Consider the following 21,067-nt stretch of genomic DNA (forward strand, 5'->3'; position numbering starts at 1 on the left):
CTATATTACACAACTGTAAGCAATGTAACTACTGCTCAGTTAGAGGTTATCTGAGATGTAGTGAATGGTTTTGCACATCTCCTCAGTTCAGTTTAGTACAAAGTGCAGTGACTTGGATTATTTCAACTGAGATAGTTTGAGACAGCACTGCAAGGAGGTACAAATCACTGCACCCACACCCCAAACAGCTTCAACAGACAACTTTCAGTCTGAGAGCAAGCTAAGCAATCACACTTCTGCACTGAAAACCTTTTGAACCATTTCAACTCAGGATTTTGCATGTGCCTGATGATACCATCAGAGGGCTAAGCAGTAAAGCTATGCCACTACACTAGACATCTTCCAGAGTAGCCTGTGGCCATGACCTGAGAGGATACAGCCTACAGCTCCACTTGCATTGTTCTCTCATGATTTATGGTCACTTCTCCATCCCTCTTAAGAACAGGCAGAAATATCAGTCCCCAAATCGCAGCAGATTGATCCTGCTCCTCTGACCAGACCTTACCTCCCTGGCTGTAGGGCTTCTTTGAAGACACACTGGTACAACTTCTGTAAGCAGCTCCAGCCTCTTAAACTATCCCCTGGGGAGTTTTCCTCACCTTGAAAAGTCGATAATGGCCTTATTTCAGCTGAGCATTCATTAGCTTTCTGTAAGCAAGCCACTGAGTGGGCACGGAAGAGCATAAGAAAGGATGTGTATTGAGAAGACACAATGTTCTTCTCTGGAAATGTGGGAAGACTGGCACATGGTAACGTTCAGGAATAATAATTGGACCTCTAGCACTTTCACTAGCTACTTGATCAATCTTTAACAAAGACTTAACATACTGATGTTTTTGAAAAGTAGCCACCAGTCCAGATACACAGCTTGTGAGGGTCAGGAAATTTTATTAAAAATAGAAAGAGTTGAAAAGGTTACTATTTCTGACTTTTACTATAGAAAAGCAAAATCTCAAAAAAAAAAAAAATTAAAAAATATGAACATATTTTCATCAAAAACACTGTCAAAGCAGGAACTTTGTAACTGCCATTTCATTGATTCGCCTTGCCCCTGATGTAGGCCAAGCTCTGTGGTCCAGCTGTATGTCCTACCAGGCCTGAAGATAGCATTCCCCCTCACTCATGAAAATCATTGTTTCTGGGAAACCTGGCTTACAGGGCAGAATGGGGGCATGGGGAGAACAAATGACAGGATTTGGCATAGCACTTCAAAACCAAAGGCATAGGTTTTGGTTGTACTACCTCTGTTTTCAATGAAAAGCACCTATTTCTGCCAAAATACTATTGAAGTTCAAGTGATTATTTCATTACACCTTAATTGATTGAAAATGTTAACTTCTTAAAATTTGTGAATTACCCTCCTTGAACCATTGGAGGTAATGATGAACTAACCTCTCTTGTTACATTAAAAAGGAGAAAATGTGGTGGTATAGTACTTGACTAATTTTGCTAGGTTTTCAAATCTAATAATAGCATTCTTCATAATTGATTTGGTCTTCCTCAATTTCACTTAAATTAGCTTTCTGCTTTAATTAAATCACAACATATTTTATGCCAGGAGAGAATTGGTCATTTTTAACTGCTGGTATAATTACAAAATATCACCACAACGCACAAGAGCATCCTGAGGTCTATAGTTATAAATAAGCTTAAGAGTTAATTTTATGCTTCTGTTTTCCCTCTAATATTTCAAGCATATTTGCATTTGCTGGTATGTTTTATGCTGCTATGTTTTATAGTGTTTTGTAGACAGGCCTGTAATTCTCATCATGCAACAATAGGAATTAAATATTTATGATTGTGTGTAACTTCAATTCTCTCTGCAGTCGTCAGAGTTCTCCTTAGAAGTCAGCATTTGTCAGCTCGGAGCCTATGCTGGCACCAGTGATGATTGTACTGGCACTGCCTCGTGCTACAGCAAAGACTGTCTCTAGCCCCAGCTCATCCATAATTTCAGTGCATTTCATCCCATCATCTTCACAGAAAAAAGTTATCAAAGTCAAAAATGTTGCCCTACTTTTCGAGCCTGAGGAAGACACAGTCTGAGAGCTGAGATTTTGCTTTGATTTCCATTCATCTCATGCATGTCTTGGAGTGGGAGGTTTGACTCCTTATGGGACATTTGTAACTCATGCCTCTGATCAGGCCAAGACTTCAGACTTCTCTTCACCTGACAATACGTCACATAAAACGCACAAAGAGGAGACATACAAGCACTCTCCACGGCATTTGAGTCCTGCCTCAAGGCTGCAGTGATGGACCAAAGAAAGGATCAGGTTTTCAGGGAAAGCCACTCCCCTTCCATCTGGAGCGACAACAGAACAGGACCAGGAGAGTATCAAACCTTTCAGCAGAGCCAAACCTTAGCAGCTGACACACACAGCAGTTGAGGCAAGCCTTTGCCTACTGCTGTCCTGGGTCCTACTCCCTCCTGGGCCTGGGTCTCATCCTTAAAAACAGTTCTGGTGCTGTTCACACAGTTTAAGATCCATTTCTAGGTAGTGGACAGAAAAGCCACTGAGGAATTTAGATGGCACAAGGCAAGATAATGTAGTTAGTAACTTCAGGAGAGACATAATCTAACTGTGGATCTCTTCGAGTCCAGTCCCCAGCTACCACAGGTGCCATGGAGGAGCACTGCTCCCTTACATTAAGCACAAGCCATGAAGTTCTCCAGCAAGTTACAGTGAACTCCAGGTGCATAGTAAAAAAAAAGCATAAAGGATCCATAAAGGATCATGTGCCTCAAGAAGCAGTCAGAAGGATCAAAATTATCACCAGTGTGAATGGCGCTGGCACTGAGGCTCTCTGGCCTTGCCCTGTCAGTGGTAGGCCATCTCACGCATTTACTCTAGAAATTTTAGAATTAAATGAGAAGCAAGAATGAAGTAATGTCCATTAAAAACGTCTAGACTTTTTATTTCTTTCTCTGTTCCTTTGTCTGACCATCTGTGCTGCTTTAAAAACAGGAAGTCAAGTTGCTCTTATCTCCACCGTACATGATGAAATGGACCTCACTAAATCTGTAGGTCCCTCCCTACAACTTTTGTTCTCTGCAATGTAAATGACATTACTTCATGAAGTTATTTTAAGGATAATATGGTACTCTTACTTTAGGCTTAATTCCCTTTCAACAGGGCCTCAGAAGAGGGAGTTCATTTACAGTGTTCAAAAGCATCTATATTTCCTTACTGCCTGAACTTTTGTAATATGAATTCTCCTAAGAGCACAACAGGAGCTATCTGTACCTGTATTTACTCATAAGTCTATAAACGTTTGCATCTGCTCCCTTCTTGCTTTTTCTTCTTGGATTTGTTGGTTTTTTCTCAATACAATCTGTTAGGGGACTGGTAAATCATTTACATCAGTACATGTTGCCATTTTCAACCTTGAATGTAACCACCTAAATCAAAAAAGGCCTAGAAAGTAAAAAATTCCTTTACTGTATGTACTCTTTTATATTGTTCCTAAATATAATTTCAATTTTTATCTGGCAGAAGCTAGGAAGCAATGATTTCTCTTAAAATGAAAAAAGCTTAAAACATCATGGAACAAGATTTATGCCTCCAAAGGCCTATTCACTTAAAATGTCCTGTGTCTCAGTGTGAGCAGAGTTACACGCCTTCCCATTTGAAGGCCATCATCTCCGAGTGCCTTTTCTGAAAGAACATTCAGTTTGTAACTTGGACATTCATTAAATAGAAGTGAGGAAGTCCTGTTTATAATGGTGTGCATAGACATAGAAAGATACCCCTTGTGCATAATTGCATATGACATTTTAAATTTTTTATACAAATGTGTGTGATTATATTTATATGTGTGTGTGCGTGTGCATAAAAATACATTATTAATGACTCACAGCGATAATACTGTTGCCTATTCTGGTGGTAAACAACTCTAAGAAATCTTCCGAGGGATGTTGTCATTGCAACAACATTGTTCCAAAGTTGTTGGAATTGGACAAGTGGAGTGGACGATTGCTATGGGCCACTCATTCTTCATGTGGAGATTTATTGACAATATAGCCCAGGGTAGGTTTCCATGACAGATCTCTATCTAGAGCTGCACCAGCTGTTTACACAAAAACATAGGTAAAGCCTTCAAACCACGTGAAGACGCACAGCACTAAAGCATATGGTCTGAAAATATTTTATGGAAATATTAAATGTTTTAATTAATTATAGCTGTGTGGTAAGGGAACTGGTACAGTAAGTGCTTGATATAGTCATGTATACATGGCAGAGTTGTACTACATCTATCTGGAGATTTCTGTCAGCCTAATATTAACTTGGGTTTTAATAAACATTGCAGAATGAAAATAACTAATTAAAGGAAAAAAGAGGGAAAAAGGTAGTAACTTCTTAGCTTTCAGTTTCTACCATTATGATCACAAACAAGTAGCAGAATCCAATCACTGATTTTACGTTTAAAGTCATTTAGATGTCATCCACAACATGCTGATGTAATAGCTAAAGACAAAAGAAGTAAGGTAAAGAATAATTAAGCAACTCACAATACATTACTGCTATACATAGACACAACATACAAGAAAAATCACATTAGTTAGAAGAATGCATTGCGTTTTAGGGCCAATTGTTCTCACATATTAATAATGTGGGAACATTGATTTTCTTCATTAAGCCAGAGTTATAATCCATAAGACTGACAATAAAACAATTCATGGTGCTTTGTCCAATTATCAGCTGATTACCATCCACTCCAAGCAAAGATGCAGTAAGCAAAAAATTGAGTGGCTCATTCAAAAATGAACCAAACTGCTTTTCTATCAAAAATTAAAATATCCAACTTTGGGAACACACTGGAAAATTTAACTAAGAAACATATTTATCCATGATCTACTCAGCATATGATTGATTTCATATATTATTATTTACTTGAAGTAAATCAATTTAAGCATTGCCAGTAATCAAGTCCTTACCTATTGAGCACTATTTGGCTTATACTCAAAAACTCCTAACTTGGTTTGAGAGTTACAAATCTTTTTTAAAACTTCTGCAAGTCTGTCCAGTACTTCTTATGGAAAGGACAACTTAGCTATAATCATTTAACTTTATTAACATGAAGGAAGTATTAGTTTTTAAAACTGGCACTCATTTATTTTTACAGGTGATTCTACAACAATTGTTATAGTTTCGATAATAATCAACTGGGCATGAAACAGGGAGAGGAGGCCCACTGCATGCTGGAATAGATGCAGTAAGGATTTGCACCTGTGATGCCACACTGAGCTGGGTCAGATCAGTGCCAGTGCAGACCATGCACTTCAGAGAGACGGTGACCAGACCAGCCACTCATCTGCACTGTGGCTTGTGACGTTGGACCTCTGGCCTCTCTATCTCACAGCTACAATTGCTCTTCCAACCAGGCCCAGATCAGCATTTCTCACATAGCTGGGGGTGACCTTCCCTCCCATGGGTAGGAGAAGTCTCTGCAATCGCCTGAAACACATGAGAGGCTCAAGCCTTCATCTCATCTTAGAGTCATAGAATCATTTAGGTTGGAAAAGCCCTCTAAGATCATCAAGTTCAACAATTAGAGCTCTTTCTGCAGCAAGTCCAGAGAAACTTTTGGCTTGAGGGTACCAAACCTGCTCACAGATTTCAGTAGACTTGCAGTGAGAGATACTCCAAGCCACAAAATCCCAGCATTTGTGAGAATGTTCTGGGCAGTATCACTGTGTGCTTTCTCTGATTTTCCTCTCTCACTTGAGTATCTGCAGGTGGACAAAAGGAAGCATAACTGCTTAAGTGGACCCTAATGGTATTTCTTTGCTTATGTTGAATAGCATTACTGGCCAAAATTTGATATTCAGAATTCAGAAAGAGAATGAGGCAACATCAGTTTTCCTTGGTCCCCTTTTTCCCCTCTCTTTTTGATATTCCAAGGAGTGCAAATAACTCACTGTTTTTAAGAAATCAATGAAGACTGTCATGTCCCTGCAAGTAAATGAATGACATTTAGACTTTCCACTGTACAAGTTTGAATATCTGATTGATTTTATGCTGGAGAATTTAGTTTAGGCAAGCAGTACTGCTAAAGTCTCATGCATCAAAACTAGACAGACTTTCACTTGCGGTCTCCTGAAAAACAGAGTGAAACTGTCTAAACTCTTCAACTACACTTGGATTGCTTGACCTTGCAGGAGAGCTACTTATGTCACCCAGAGAAGTGAAGCATAGAGTGAGGCTACACTTTCACCTGTGGGGCCTCCTCTTTGCCATACCCTTCTATATGAGTAATACAGATTAAAAACCAGGTCCAAGATACTCTCAGAACGAGTGTGTTACTAGCAGAGCAGCAGTTAGCCAAGTTTACAAACTGTGCCATCAAAAGGAGCAGCAGAGAAGCTCTTCATCTAGCAAACTTCCTGGGGAAATAAGGTGGGCAGTGGCTGAAGGACCTTGGGCACATCTGAACAAAACTGACCCCAGCCATGTCAGTGCCTCCAGAAGACCATGGAGAACCAAAGCTTCCATCCCAGTACCAAACTGTAGGTCTCAGCTGACTAGTCTACAGTTAAATCTTACCATCTGACTTAATTCTGAGTTTTCAGACTAATTTTATGTTTCTCACAGATGTTCTGTCATTTGACTGGGTTTTCTCACTCTACTTATTAAGGAGAGAGTTGGACTTGAGCTTTAAATTATGATAGGGCTCTTCCCTGAGATAATGTGCTGATAAACAATGCTCTGCTACTTCTGTAACCATTTTTTCTTTCAGATACTAACCAAAGCAATAACAATTTTATCTGAAGAGCACAAATACATTTGAGTTGACCAACAAAGACAAAACAGCATTTTACTAACTTAAATACTCTACAGAGCCATCAACAGAATAAGAGTGGTTTTACTGAAAAACATATCAGTCAATAAAGCAACAATCATCATTTCAAACCACTCAGGGAAAAATATAGTTATCTGTGACTGCTTTTAAGAGTGGAAATTAATTTAGTCAAGTTTCAGAGGGGAATAAATGGCTTTTTGCCAGAGCCACCATAGCAAAATTATTATTACTTTCTGACTTCTAGCATGATGGCAAAACCCAGACTCTCACATGGCATGTGAGTGCAGAGTCCCATCAAACAGAGATCAAGGAGATGATATTGCATATGGCCAAAGCCAGTCCCTTTCAGAGATGGACATGTTCACATGGGGAAAAAAAAGAAAACAGTGCAGGATGAATGTGCCAGCTCAAATCCAAGCTAAGGTGTGCTGCTGCATTTCAAGTGAATTGCAAGTGGCAGCTCAGTTTTACCAAACAAGAAGGGAGTCACGAGCGTTACATCTCAGGAAAGCACAGGTTATGATCACCAGATCAATACATGATAAATAACAGTGTACCCCACACACGCTGTGTATCTTTAATCAGTGCTGCCAAACTATGCCTGTTGAAGCAGAGCTAAAAATGACACTGAAATTTTTCATGCGGCTTGTACTTCAGAGTGAATTCATTCAGCCTGAGGAAACATAAAGCAGGAGGGGATCCTCTCAGAGAATCTGCTCTTATCTAGCAGCAGCAATCCTGCTTCACCAGGGATGAGGACACTTTTAATGCATCTAACCAGCAGTGTCACTCAGGCATCCCTTCCCACGGAGCTGAGTCCTAATTTGACGAGTATGCAGAGCGTAACACACAGAGAAGCAAATCACGACAGCTTTATACCCTGTGCCCTCTTCATCTCCCCAGACATCTCCACTTCTGCTTTCAGTGACTAGTTTCCAAACTTTTCCGACAAATGAGTCACTACCTATCCACCCATGTTTCTTCTGGCAGAAAAAAAAAAGCCTTGTGCAATATCCATCACAGTGAGGGACAGCGACACAACAGTGAAAAAGGCTGTTGCCCGCAGATCGCTCACAGACAGCATGGCACCAGCGTAGAGATCCACACACCGGCCTCCCCCAGGTCACACCACCCAGAAATCCCCACCTCAAATAGAGGGACAGGGCTGGCTCCCCAGGACCCTCCATGTCAGGTTTTTCCATGCTGAGAAAACTCAACCATTGCAATTGAGTGGGCAGATGGAGCCAGATCTGCAGGAGAGCTGGTCTCAGAACCACAGTCCCCATTTCTGCACACAAAATACTCCCACAAAGTGGCTGAGGGCTCCAGTTAACATAATACCATTACTAACAACTATCTCATACAATGAAAAAGGCATTTTTCTTGAACATTTGAAGGATCTATCTCCTAAATATCACCTTTCTTTTCAACTTCTGAGTTTACCCAGGTAGCATCTCATTCCATGCCTACCTCCTGCCTGACTCCATTTTTTCTACCTGCATTCTCCCTCCTGGTTAGATTCATTATAAAATTAAGTTTTCATGTCAGTTCTTTAATAAGTATCTTGACCTAAATTTATTCTCTTAAAAAGAAGTAAATGGCATTGAGCAGGTCCCTTCCAACCCAAGTGATTCCATGATTCTATGACTTCTGCAGTTTCTTGTGCAGAGTATAATCTGAACTCTGCTGCAGCTCCTTGTTGCATCATGCTTGTGGTGGCCCTATCAGCTAATTAAAGATTTTACTCTCTTTGAAAATGTGAGTCCTTTTTTTCACTCTGTCTCCTCAGAAACAAAGTCCTGATTTTTTTAGTAGCACCTTATTTTTATGGAAGGCATCTCTTCCAAATAGACACTTGGGAAGCAGCAGCAATAATTTCTGACCTATTATGGGCAAATCAGCAGTATTAAGTGATCTTCAAAGTACTTCTGTGGATGGTACAAAATGTATATAAGCTGCTACAGCCAGTTATTGTCAAAATTATCTACCTTCTGGTGCCATTACACAGAACAGCCTAATGTGCATAATTACAGTAATTATGCAGAGTACAGCACAAACAAAAACAAAATTATATGCTGCTTCACACTGGCACTCTTTCAGACAGAAATTCATTTTCACATTTACAGTATTGCAAATATGGACAACGTTATTAAAGCAGAATTTGAAGATGGTACTCATAATTATGAGTACCAACTCCACATTAAATTGGCGTTTTCCATCTTCAGTAAGTTGTAGGTAGCTGCTGTGATGTCTTTTTGATTGTAAACTAAACCCCTTAAAGTCTAAACACCTGTAAGATTATGTCTGCTTTTCTTTAGCAGTATCAATGAAAGTTGAATATTACAGCATCTGTAACCACCTGCTGCCTTCAAGCAGACCCTGCTTTACATAGCGTAAGGAGCAGGTAGCAATTGCCAGATGAGAAGTCTTGACTTTGGGACCAAATGGATCTAAAATTGCATCTTTAGGTAATTCTGAAAAGAGGCATCCTTTCTGGATTGGAATTTAAAATACACTTCTTTAATTTCCCCCACAAGAGGAGAGAGAAAATAATTCAAGTACTACTGTTTCATTTCAATTTGATTATTTTTAAGCAAAATGAAACCTAGGAGCATAAGATCTGAGACTTCCTACACCGCAGTAACCTGCATGAGCTCATCTCTTTCCACAACACACATCCCTCTATATTCTATGAGAAAATTCAAGCTATTGTTATTTTATGCATGTGGCTGTATAAAAGGAGAACCCTTGCTGGGACACAAGACTGCTCTGACTTTGGGGCTGACATATTGGCTGGTGGCTGGGAGGTGTCCTGGACCTTTTCCTCCTAGAGCAGCTGGGCAAGGCTCTGGGGTAATGACAAGAGGGAGATGAGGTTTGCTGGCAAGAATTTTAGGTTAGGGTGTTGAGAATACCTGGAAAGAACTCATCAAGCACAAGAAATATGACACCTCTGTGACTGAAAGAGTATCCAGAACCCACCTAGGCAAGCAGTTAGTGATTCCAGTGCTGGGGTGTGACTGCAGGCAGGGAGTGGTTGCTGGCACAGACCACTTGGAAACTCAGTAGCTGGAAGAAGAAGAAAAATGGATGGCACCGTTTAAAGCCTCCAAGGGAAGAGGCTTGATTCCAGCACCAGTTTTGAAAGTCTTTTTCACCAACTATTTGGACACCAGATCTTTCACAGGTGGTTTCATCTATCCAGGCTTTTGACACTTGAGAGTGGGAAGGCGGAGAAAGAAGGATCACTGCAAGCAAGACGCTGTGAAAAGCAAAACTGAATAATTTGTTAAAGTACTAAATTAGTAGAACAGTTTTTCACACCAACACATTATGATGTCCTCCCCTAGCTCAGAGTGGATACCCTGGCAGACATTAAAACCAAGACCACCAGGAAATGCAGAGCAAGGGAGAGTCAGCAAAGGTTGCACATGTGAGAGGAAACCTATGAAGCCCTGCTGAGGGTCACCAGGGACAGGGATATTCAGACTTGCCTGGGCTGATCAAACATGGGAGAGATCTTGACACCAACAGCCAGACTCCTTCAGCCTATAAGGTCCCCAGGTCTGAAGAACCACGTGAGCAGAAAAGCACTGTTTCTTTCCAGATGTTCCTTTAGTCAGCTCTGGTTCTCATTTTACAAGTGAACACTAGAATGCTAACATTTCTTAAAGAAAAATGCTCTTGGTGTCTGCATCCATGCCTATTTATCTTTTGTTTGCATCTCTTTCTGAACCTTTTGTGAGCCCATTGGACAATTTTGATCTAATAAGACAAGCAAGAAGTCCTAAAGCCATTAAGATCCTACACATTTCCTGAAAATAGGATGTGGGTGGAAGAGAAAGACCTCATTAGTGCTGCTTGTGAGGAAAGGCTGATGAACAAACTCCCACCTCTTTAGAAACCAGATTGCACACAAGAGAGAGAAAGCAAGTGGTTATGAATATCCTGAGTGTGGGGAAAGCTTGACTGAGAACTCATACCTTAGAGGTCTGCAGAGGACCCAGACAGAAAGCTCAAAAACAAAGAAACACAAACTTTCCTTCTTCATATATATCTTTTGACATTCAGTCTCACCATTTGGGGTAATCCAATCTATTTTAGTTTCAGGACCTGAAATGAGAAGGGGAGCAGATGTGTTTGTGCTTGGGGTCTAAGTGTGCACATCTGCGAGCCCACAGAAGCTTCATGCAGGAAGGAAACACTCCTCAATTAACACGTGAAGTTATCATGTATTTTTAACTGCCCTGAGACTGGGGAATTGCCATCTGTAATTGTTGATAACTGATGACTATTGAAGAAATTGATGGAGTTCTGGCTGTCGAGTGGACCATATAAAACAGGCAGGGCAACAGTTGACAGGAAAGGGAAGGAAGTGTTTGTTTACCACAAAATAATTTAAAACTAGGATGAAAGCTTTATAAGCAGAGTTGTGCTTCACATATTAGATAAATATTGTGCTTCTGTGTGGAGATGTATCCAGCTGAATAGATCTGGTTTGACTCTTTCATAAAAGTATCTATTTAATCAAATTTAGAATCAAATAGCAGCCAACTTCTTCAGTGTTAATATGGGGGTTTGGAGTTTTATACATGATTGATGGAAAGTTTTTTATATATGTTAACATGTTGCCTTCTGTGTGATCTCTGAAAGGATCTCCACCAGGTGCAAGGACTCAATCCTTTTCTTTTCTTGGCAGAAAATATCCTACAATTTCCCTAAAGTTCAAGCCTCAGTTCTCACTCCTATAGAACTCTGACTATATAATAGTTTTCAGATTGTCACTAAGGAGCTATGGTAACTGCTTGAAGACAATGATTCAAAGCAGATTTTCAAATATCTACTTTTTTAATCTTACATTCTTTTAATCTTAATAATCCCAGAAACAACATATAAAAAGATTAAAATATTTAAATAAGGCAGAGGATATTTTAATTTATTTAATCACAAGATTTTTCTAAAATGTGGCCATTCAGAAGAAAAATTTCCACTACAAATACTTGAAAAATAAATTGAATTACATAGAGCAATTTCAACTTCTCTCTTAGAGTCACAATGTTTAAATTCCACATCCGATTTATTTTATGGGAGTGTTCTGTCCATTTTGCTTTATTCCATTATGTTGTTAGAAAAAATTACCTTTATGCTCAGATAAAACCACCTCCCTAATAGGTTTGTTTATCCTTTCGGCCACAGTGCTGGTGCTCCAGAGCACGGCACCAAAACTGCTGAGTCAGCACAGTTTGTATGGCACAAGCCAGTCACAAATGAAGATTGCTCTGAGTGGAACTCTCTTATGGCCAAAGGCCAATTTTTCACAGTTTGCAGGGGTGGTAGGTTGATAAATCTGAAACCATAATCAATCCCCAGGAGGAAAGTTGTCTAAAAGCTGCATGGGACGTTGGTTCTTCAGCAGGACAAAAAGTGAAGGATCTCAAGGAGCCCAGTTTGAATCATAAGAGAGAAACTCTTTTCAGCTATCCCTACAGGAGTCCTGGGCCCTATTCTCTGCATCAGTTCCCAAGAGAAGGTCCTAGCCATGGAATAAAAATGTATTCTGGGTTCACAAGATCATAGATTGGTTGAGATTGGAAGGCATATCATCCAGTCCTGCCCTGTGCTCAGAGAGGGTCACAACAGACAGTTGCTCAGGGCTGTCTCCAGTTGTGTTTTGAATAGGTCTAAGGATGGAGGCTCTACAACCAAACTGAGAAACTTTTGCTAGTACTGGATCACCTCACAGTACAGGGAAAAAAAATAAGTCTTCTGTTTTAATAGAATTTCCTGTACTTCAGTTTATGCATCTCATCCTGTCACTGGGCATCAATTCAAAGAGTCTGGCTCCATCTTTTTTATGCCCCGCATTAGGTATTTAGACACACTGATGAGGTCCACCATGAGCCTTCTCTTCTCCAGGCTGAGCATACCCAGCTCTCTCAGCCTGTCAGTCTCAGTCGTTCCAGCCCCTTAATCACCTTCATGGCCCTTCACTGCACTCTCTCCAGTATGCCCATGTCTCTCTTGTACTAGGGAGCCCAGAGCTGGACACAGCACTCCAGGTGTGTCCTAACGGTGCTGAGTAGAGGGGAAGGATCACCTCCCTCCACCTGCTGGCAATACTTTGCTTATTGATGCCTAGGGCAACATTCACCGTCTTTGCCTCAAGGACTCATTGCTGGATCATGTTCAACTTGGTGTCCACCATGATCCCCAGGTCCTTTACTGCAAAACTGCTTTTCAGCCAGCATGTACTGGTGTCTGTGGTTATTCTTCCCCAGGGGCAGGACTTGGCCCTTCCCTTTGATGAATTTCATGAGGTTCCTGTCAGCTCATGTCTCCAACCCACTGAGGTCCCTCTGAACGGCAGCACAACCATCTGGTGCATCAACTATCATTCCAAATTTTGTACTGACAGCAAACTGGCTAGTCATGGACACAGGTGACCACTTCTTGAAGCAGTTCCGGTTTTATCAGTCAATCACCTGAAAGCTCTGAAAAACAGCTCTTTAGTAAAATATCAGTATCTACCTACCTTTTAGCAGAAAGACATGAATTTTGCCTAGGGGCACTTTTTTCTATGAAGTTCAACAGTAATACAACCTGTATCAACAAACTTAATAAAAGCTACCATCCCTCTCTAAAACATCACATCTCTTAATAGACCAGAATGGTCATTACTAGTACTACTGCTATTGCTACTATAAAATTTCAATTTTCTTATTTGGGCTCTAAGAGTAGGTTTTACAGTTTCTTTACCAGTAGTTAAAACCCTCTGCCTCTTACTTCTTCCTACGTGAATAAATTGCCTCGTATATTCTGTAAAACTATTATTAATCACATTTATTGCCTGAAGATTTAAGCCTTCATTTGAAAGATCCATATAGAGAGTAAGGAGGTACTTTTAGAGGGGCACATTTCTGAGCTGTCTACTTCTTCCATTAATCAAGGCACCAAAGGAAAAATCTCCACCAATACAGATACACCAGTTCTCAGCAGGCAACAATCTCTCTTTAACGTCTGTAAAGCATTTCTTATTTAACAATTCCAGCTAATTAAATAATCAGAGAAGCATATGTCTATGGAGAATCAGAGAAGTATATGCCTATGAAGACTGTTCAGTCCCAGGCACAAGCGTGAGAATGTGGGGGTTTTTTCTTCTAATTAGTATTGAAGCTAAATTCCTCCTTAACTCTTTATCTTACTGCTTATTTGAATTTCTCAGAAGCATTCATTTTGACTCTAAGAAACACTGCGATTCAAACACTTGCAGCTTTGCTGATGTACAGATTAGATCTCCTCGTGGAGCAAAGCGTTCCTCGGGACAGCACTGCTTAGCAGGGCTCAGGGCTGGTATTTGTCTGAATCAATCCAGACCATTTCAGGGTCACTTTTAGCAAAGGAAAGCCTGCCTGTTAAGACCAGATAAGAGTGAGGTCATTGATTTATTTTTTCCTCATTATCTGGCAAGGTTTCAGTTGAAGCCTAAATTCATTATCTCTGTGGAAATACAAACACAAGTTGGTCCCTTGAAGCAAGTTAATTTAGTTTGAAAACAGTTAGGGAGTTACCTTCTGAATTCAATTAGCTAATAACTCCTGATGGGTAAAGGTCACAGACAAGCAAGGCACCATGCTGGTTTAAGTTAAATGCAATTCCAGGTAATATCAGAGCAGCACTTTTCCCCTTCTCACTGAATCATGGCTGCAGCTTCTGGCCACCATTTCCAAATTCTCCATCAACAAGAGAGACAAATTTATGCCAGAAGGGATCACCTTCAGGAATGAGAACAGCAGCAGTACCTTTAAGCCACAGCTCCTTCAATATCTTCCCTTTATACAGGAAGGAAGTCATCAGGGGAAAGCCCTTGCCCCTTTCAACCAAACTGAAAAAAGCTCCTCTACTCACCTATGTTAATCAGAAAAATGTGTACATTAAAATCCAAATCCTCTCTGCAGCAAGGTTGCAGCCAAATGCAGGATTAACTTGCTTTTGTCCCAGATGTAGAGATGTTTCTGAGAAACTGATGCTGCAGGAGAGCCTGTGTTTCTGCAGAAGAAATGACACTTCTGGATCACTCATGGGCCACCATCTGCAGAGGCTTTTTCAGGCTGGGCCGGGAAAATATTTCCAGCTTAACATCCAAGTTAGAAAATAATACTGTGATAGAAACACTGACAGGCTTGATCACAGTATAATAACTGTTGGTATTACTATAATAGAGGGGAAGTAAACGGTGGAAGGGCGGCACATTGCAATTGTTCTCTCAAGGAAACACCAGGCTCTGAACTACCCTGGTCAATCACGATCTACAAGCAGCTCCCTCTTGGAGAAGCAATTTTTCATTTTACAATGTGAAAGCATATTTTGCGCCAGTATTACCTCAGGTCATTAGCTGTGTTGTAATTCTTGTGTTTTTCCAAACTGATTTCCCCTTAATTTGATTTTGAGCACCTGATTAAATTTACCCTCCCTGAAGAAACAGACATTCAAATTAACTCCAGCTCAACATTCTCCTTGTATCGAAATACAGTTCTCATGGCTGCACTTCTAGCTTTAGAGTAATTTTGTCTTTTTTTTAAAGTGGCATTCTCTAACCAGTGACAATATGTTGGCTCGCTCCTGTGCATCCATGTTGTACACAAGCTCAGAAGGCAGAACAATAAACTGAACAATGCAAAAGGTACTCTTCAGAGAACTGCAAATGACTGAATTACAGGAAAGCCCAGTGTAGCACTGATATTCATTTTACTTACTCATCTCACAAGGAACGAAACAGTACCCAAAAGCATGGGTGTCTCTTTGATTCATTAATGTAGTCCTCAGGGCTCTCACTTCCTCAGGTGGCTGGATCAATGCAACCTTCTGGATACATTCTCTTTCCAGACTCTGAGTGGACATCCAGGCTAAATTATTTAAGCAGTGATCAAGCCTTGGGACCCTGTGTGTCTCTGAGCTATTTTATGTGCCTTTCTCCCAGACTGACTCCTCATAAAAACATGATGCAGAAGAACTACATTGGATCAGATCAAAGGTCCAGTTTGTCCAGTATCCCACCACTGACAGAAGCCAGCAGCTGATACCAAAGGAAACAATTTTGAAAAGGGGTAACCATGCAGTCATGTTCTCCACTCTCCCCTCCCTGCATCCAGCAGCCTGCCACGCAGGCAGCTCCTCAGGCGGGAATGTCATCTTGCTTCCTGATAGTCCCTGATAGATTTTCCTTTGCCATTGATTCATCTGACTGGTTTTGAGCCCATCTAACCTCTTGACATCCAGCAGATAGCGCAAGACTGGTTCCAGTTCAATCGCACACCACAAAGACCAAGTTGTTTGCTGTTGTTTGCTTAAGCCACTACCCAGTAATTCCACCTGATGTCCCTTGTTCTTGTTCTGGGAGAAACGTAAATAATCATTTGCTACTTATTTTCTCCATGCCACTCATGATTTTAAACACTGCTATCGCAGGCTTTTCCACCTTCTCTTTTCCCGTCTAAAGAGTCTATTTAATCAATCTCAATTCAGAAGCCGTTCTGTTTGTGAAAACACCTGTCAGGTTTCTCTGTCCCTTTCAAGCTCCGCTATACCTTTTCTTAGACATGGAGACCAGAACAGCACACAGTAATCAAGAGGTGAATGCCCAGCAAAATAATTATTTTGTTTTCTGTGTATTCCCTAGCAATTTCTGACAATCCATTTGCTTTCGAGCGTTGCTCTGCCCTCAGCCAACATTTCTTAGAATTACTGACAGCTAATCTGAGCTCTCTTCCCTGAGTCATTATAGGTAGTTTAAAGCCCATCTCCTGCATCGTACAGTCAGGTTTGTTTTTTCCCATGTGCATTATCTTGTGGTTATTGGCACCAAATGCAGGCTGCTATTTTGCTGCAAGCACGTCACTCGATATCATGAGATTCCGCCACGTATTTAAAAGCAGATTTTTATTTTTCCTACCTCAAGTAACTCAGTTAAAGAAATATCCAGCACTATTTAGGATATTTTCCAGACCACTTATGAATATGCCAGACATCACAGAACTCAGTGCAGATCCCTGTGGGATTTGAATTGTTATCTCCCACTGAAATACCTGACTGTTTATTTCTACTCCTCACATCAGTTCCAGCAGGAATCTTTCCTTTCATCCTGCTACTGTTTTGCTTCTTTAGGATCTTCTGACTGAGGAGCTTATCAAAAGCTTTAGGAAAATCTGAGCACTCCATACCAACCAAATCACCCTAATCCTCACACATGTCAGCGCTTCAGACAAACAGCAGAGGATTTCTCTCAGACACGATTTCTCTTGACAAAAGCCACATTGACACGTTTCCAAAGTCCTTTTTAAATACTGGCACCAAATTGCTATTTTCCCTTTTTGTGGCACAGTAGATCTGGGGGGGAAGAGGTGCAGGAGTTCCTGGTCGGCTGCTGGAAGTTGGCTGAATCTGAGTACGCTGTGGTTGCAACGACCAAAGTCCCTCCAGCCCTTACCACACAAACAAGACCCCACTTGCCCTTCTGAATGATGCCAAGCACTGCTTTTTCTCCCAGGGATTGCCCATTTAGAGGCTTCAACAAGCAGTCGCTCGCGCTGCTTACAGCAGCAGTCTCCCTCCCCATCATAACGCTTTCTCCTCTAACGCTCCTATTTTTTTCCTGAAGCTGCTTGGTTCTCTGGATTGCTTCCACTCATTTGGTGCCCCACAGAATAATCTTCCTCTCAGTAGCCAGACCCCTCCTGCAGTCACATTGCACCTTCCTTGTGAACTCAGGCCCTTCTGGAGGTCACAGGGGAGGAAGGGATCTGCTCTCACAGGGGTGAGGCCCCTGCCTTTCTCCCCCACCTTCAACCGTCCCTGATGAACTTTACATGATAGAACTGTCTTTTAAGAAGGTTTAACAAAACTCTAATTTAAAATTCATGTGGGCTGCTCAGTGAGGAAAATTTGTAACCCACACAACTACGCTGGTGCTTCCTGTCATGATCACAGATTAATCATCTTAGTGTTATGGCTACTCATCTAAAGCCTGAGACATCAATTAAATTAATGCCAGTGACAGAGTTCTTCTGATAACATCCAGCTATTTGTCAAGAGATCTGGTAGTTGTTTCAAATTATTGTAGTTATTCCAGCTAAAATTTAACTATACAAGCACACTTGGTTCTTTCTAATTTTACCTATTTTCATGTTAATGGGCTTATTCGTTTCTCATTCTTATTCCCTTTCAGATTTCTTCATTCAATGCCTCAAAGAAACATGAATATGCACATTTCAGTGGCAATCTAGCTTTTCAGAATGTGTCACAAGTTCTTAGAGCTGTACATATACGATCAGTAAAATATCCACCAGGATCTTGGGCACTGCTTTGCATGTATGAGGTGCTATCTGTAAAAGAATTCAATCAGAAAATTCATTACAAAATGTGAGAAATGGCCCAGAACCTCCTGTCTAGTGTGTGCTGAAGTTTATGAAGTGGTGTAAAGGGAAAATTGTTTCCAGAAGGCATCAGATAACATAACAAAGATAAAGACTTCCAAACAAGAAATTGGAAAACAGACCACACAGTGATGCCCAAAAATAGGCCATTATAATTCCAGATACCAGGCTCTAGGTAACAGGTAGATCTGTGTTCACTCATGTGAAGCGAGACAGGGGATTAAAAATGTTCCTGTCTCTGAAAACAGATATTATGAAGAATGTGAATATTAATGGAGTATTCTCAACTGAAGAGGTAAAACCTCTTTGTGGAAGAAAAATAATTAATTTAATTTTTTTCACTGACATACTTATGTGTCTATGTGTGTACATGCAGAGGCCATGTGAGCTCAGAGAACATTGTGAAAATGCTTGCCTTGACCTTCTCAGTCTTTTTAAAGGTGAAACAGGTAAGATGGCACTACTTTCCTGTTGTGAAATACCCTAAAATTTTTCATTTCATATGAAATGTCTTTTGAGCAGGACCATTTATGTCACTGGGGTTACAATAAGTACCACTAGGCAGTAACTGCTATAATTTACTGCAAAATTTAGTATACAAAAACATCTCCCTACACAGCACTCCAGAAGCCAGAAGGACATGTATAAGGAATATTTCAGTACTTAGCACTCAAAAAGAAAGGAAAACCCAGAAGCGTTAGATCCCAAACCCAATCACATTAGAACAATCACTGCATAGAAACAGTCTGAATGAATGGTTTCCAACTAATTCCAACCTAATAACCATAGCAATGTTTACAGCTCTGCATGCTTCATTAAATGTTTCATTTTTTCTATTAGCATTCATTTCATATGATATTTTAGCAATATTCGTGTCTCTCGATGCACTGCTGATGCCCAGACTCAGTTCAGCTTCCCCAAGTCTTTACTCCATGCTATTTTCCTCAGGTGCCTGAGTCAACGTTTCAGAGATGATGTTCCTCCAAACACAAGCCTGGTCCAGCTGTTTTGAGGTATTTAACCAGAGCAGAAGGGTCCACTGGGCAGAGTGGAAGCAGATTAACACCAGACTCCTCCTCGTGACATCTGTAATCGCTTTTTCTCCAACTACTCTGCTCCATCTCCCAGGTGCCAGCTGGGGAAGGGAGGGTGGAAGGAGCTGCTGGCCTCTCCCTCAGCCAGCTCATGGCAGGCACAGCAGAGGCTGAGTGGCTGCATGGACACTGTGAACTTTGCCCTTACACACACCTTGTGTGAGAACCAAGACCAAATCTGGCCCATGGCAAAAGGGTCCTCCATGCTCTTCTGCATTCAGCCACCCAAAGGCTGGGCACAGTTCCTCAGGAAGATCATAGTATTTGCTTGTTTCCCCAAAGTCTCCTCTTCAAATGTTTCCCAGTTACAGGGAAATTCATCTGTCATTTAAAACAAACAAAAGTTTCCCATGGAAACCCAGACATGGGAACCCTACATGCACTAAAGGAATCTGACAGGTCCAAAGATCTCCAAGTCTCTTACCATTACTTCTTCCCGTCTTCCAACCTTTTAGCATCCAAGTTTAGCAACACTGCACAAAAGCTCAAGGCATAGAGCTCACCATTTCTTTCTTCCAGGCTTGGGACCATTACCTGGCAGTGAGAGCGAGGAAAGGGAGATATTTTGACTGGTCTGCTGAGAAGCAATCACTGCTGCTCAGCAAAGCTCAGGCTCCTCCACTGTGGGAGCACTGCTGTCACCAACAGCAGGCTTCACACCAGAAATGTTCAGGCTAAAAGCAAAATCTTTACAGCTTCCAAAAAACAGCCAGCCTTTGTAACTACAGACAGGTAAAACTCAATGCTTGCTTTGAGTGGGGGCAGAGGGATTTGGTGCGTTTACTAACCAGGCTGTATGTTCTATCACCTGGAGCCTTCTGCTTGCTCTTCATTTGCAATATTTCAAAGAAACCCCTTGCTGAGGAAGCACATACTGATGACAGTCTTTTCCCTCCCTCCCACAATAACAAGCCAGCAGTAGCTCTCCTGCAGTTATCAAAAGTGCCCAGGAGCACTGAGATGGGAACGTGAATGCACTGAAGCACGAAGCGGTTCATAATTAACTGCTGACCCTTAACAAAAAATTTGGTCAATATAAACAGCAGTTACCTATGGTGACCTATTCAACTACGTTCAGGCATCAGGCACAGCAAGCAGGTGATTCTCAAGGTGTGCCACTGCCTGGGGAGGAGCTGAGCACAAAGCACAGCTAAGCCTTTCAGTATCAATGCCAACTTGCCACAACAGTTTCTTGCTGTATCCATGGTTTTCTAGTGAGAAAACTGACCTGAAGTGTAATAAAAATAAAATAAATATGGGTAATAAAAATGAAATGACTACAGAGATTATGTCAAGTATTTTTAATGAGGTATCTTTAAAATGAATTATTTCTTGTTAAATACTAAGAGGTTTCAGTCTTTAGTAATGTGGCTGCAGACTTACCAGGACAAAAACCATCATGTCAGCCCTCTGGAAAATGGCAGCAAACAACTTTGAAGTCTGCTTTCCTACAGGATGATCAGGAGATACAGAATCTGACTTTTCTGTTTGTTTGGGGTTTTTTTAATGATGCTTGTTTCACTTCCATCAAAAATACCATCTGGCAGAAATCTTATCTCAGAAATCAACACCCAGGACTAAGAGAGGAACTCTGCCCCATGAACTATTCTGTGTTATCAGCTTTCTTAACTGGCAACTTCAGCCAACTTTTCACAGCAACTATTTCAAAGCGTAGGCCTGAGGAATAATTCCTTGTAACAGCTAGCTGTGCAGAAGGTCAACACATTATTTTATATATCT

The 21,067-nt window shown here is 41.0% G+C and overlaps 1 long non-coding RNA gene across 1 annotated transcript in view; it reads right to left on the bottom strand.

The window, feature by feature from the left end:
• Positions 1 to 14,781, bottom strand: part of LOC114057645 — a 40,982-nt gene extending 26,201 nt beyond the window's left edge. Inside the window, exon 1 of the long non-coding RNA XR_003571262.1 lies at positions 14,710 to 14,781. This is a non-coding gene — a long non-coding RNA (uncharacterized LOC114057645). The remainder of the gene's footprint in view (positions 1 to 14,709) is intronic.
• Between the last annotated feature and the right edge of the window lie 6,286 nt (positions 14,782 to 21,067).

The sequence above is a fragment of the Empidonax traillii genome, unplaced genomic scaffold (genome assembly GCF_003031625.1).
Source record: "Empidonax traillii isolate 1590-97213 ecotype Southwest subspecies unplaced genomic scaffold, ASM303162v1 scaffold140:size1466565, whole genome shotgun sequence".
Lineage (NCBI taxonomy): Eukaryota > Metazoa > Chordata > Aves > Passeriformes > Tyrannidae > Empidonax > Empidonax traillii.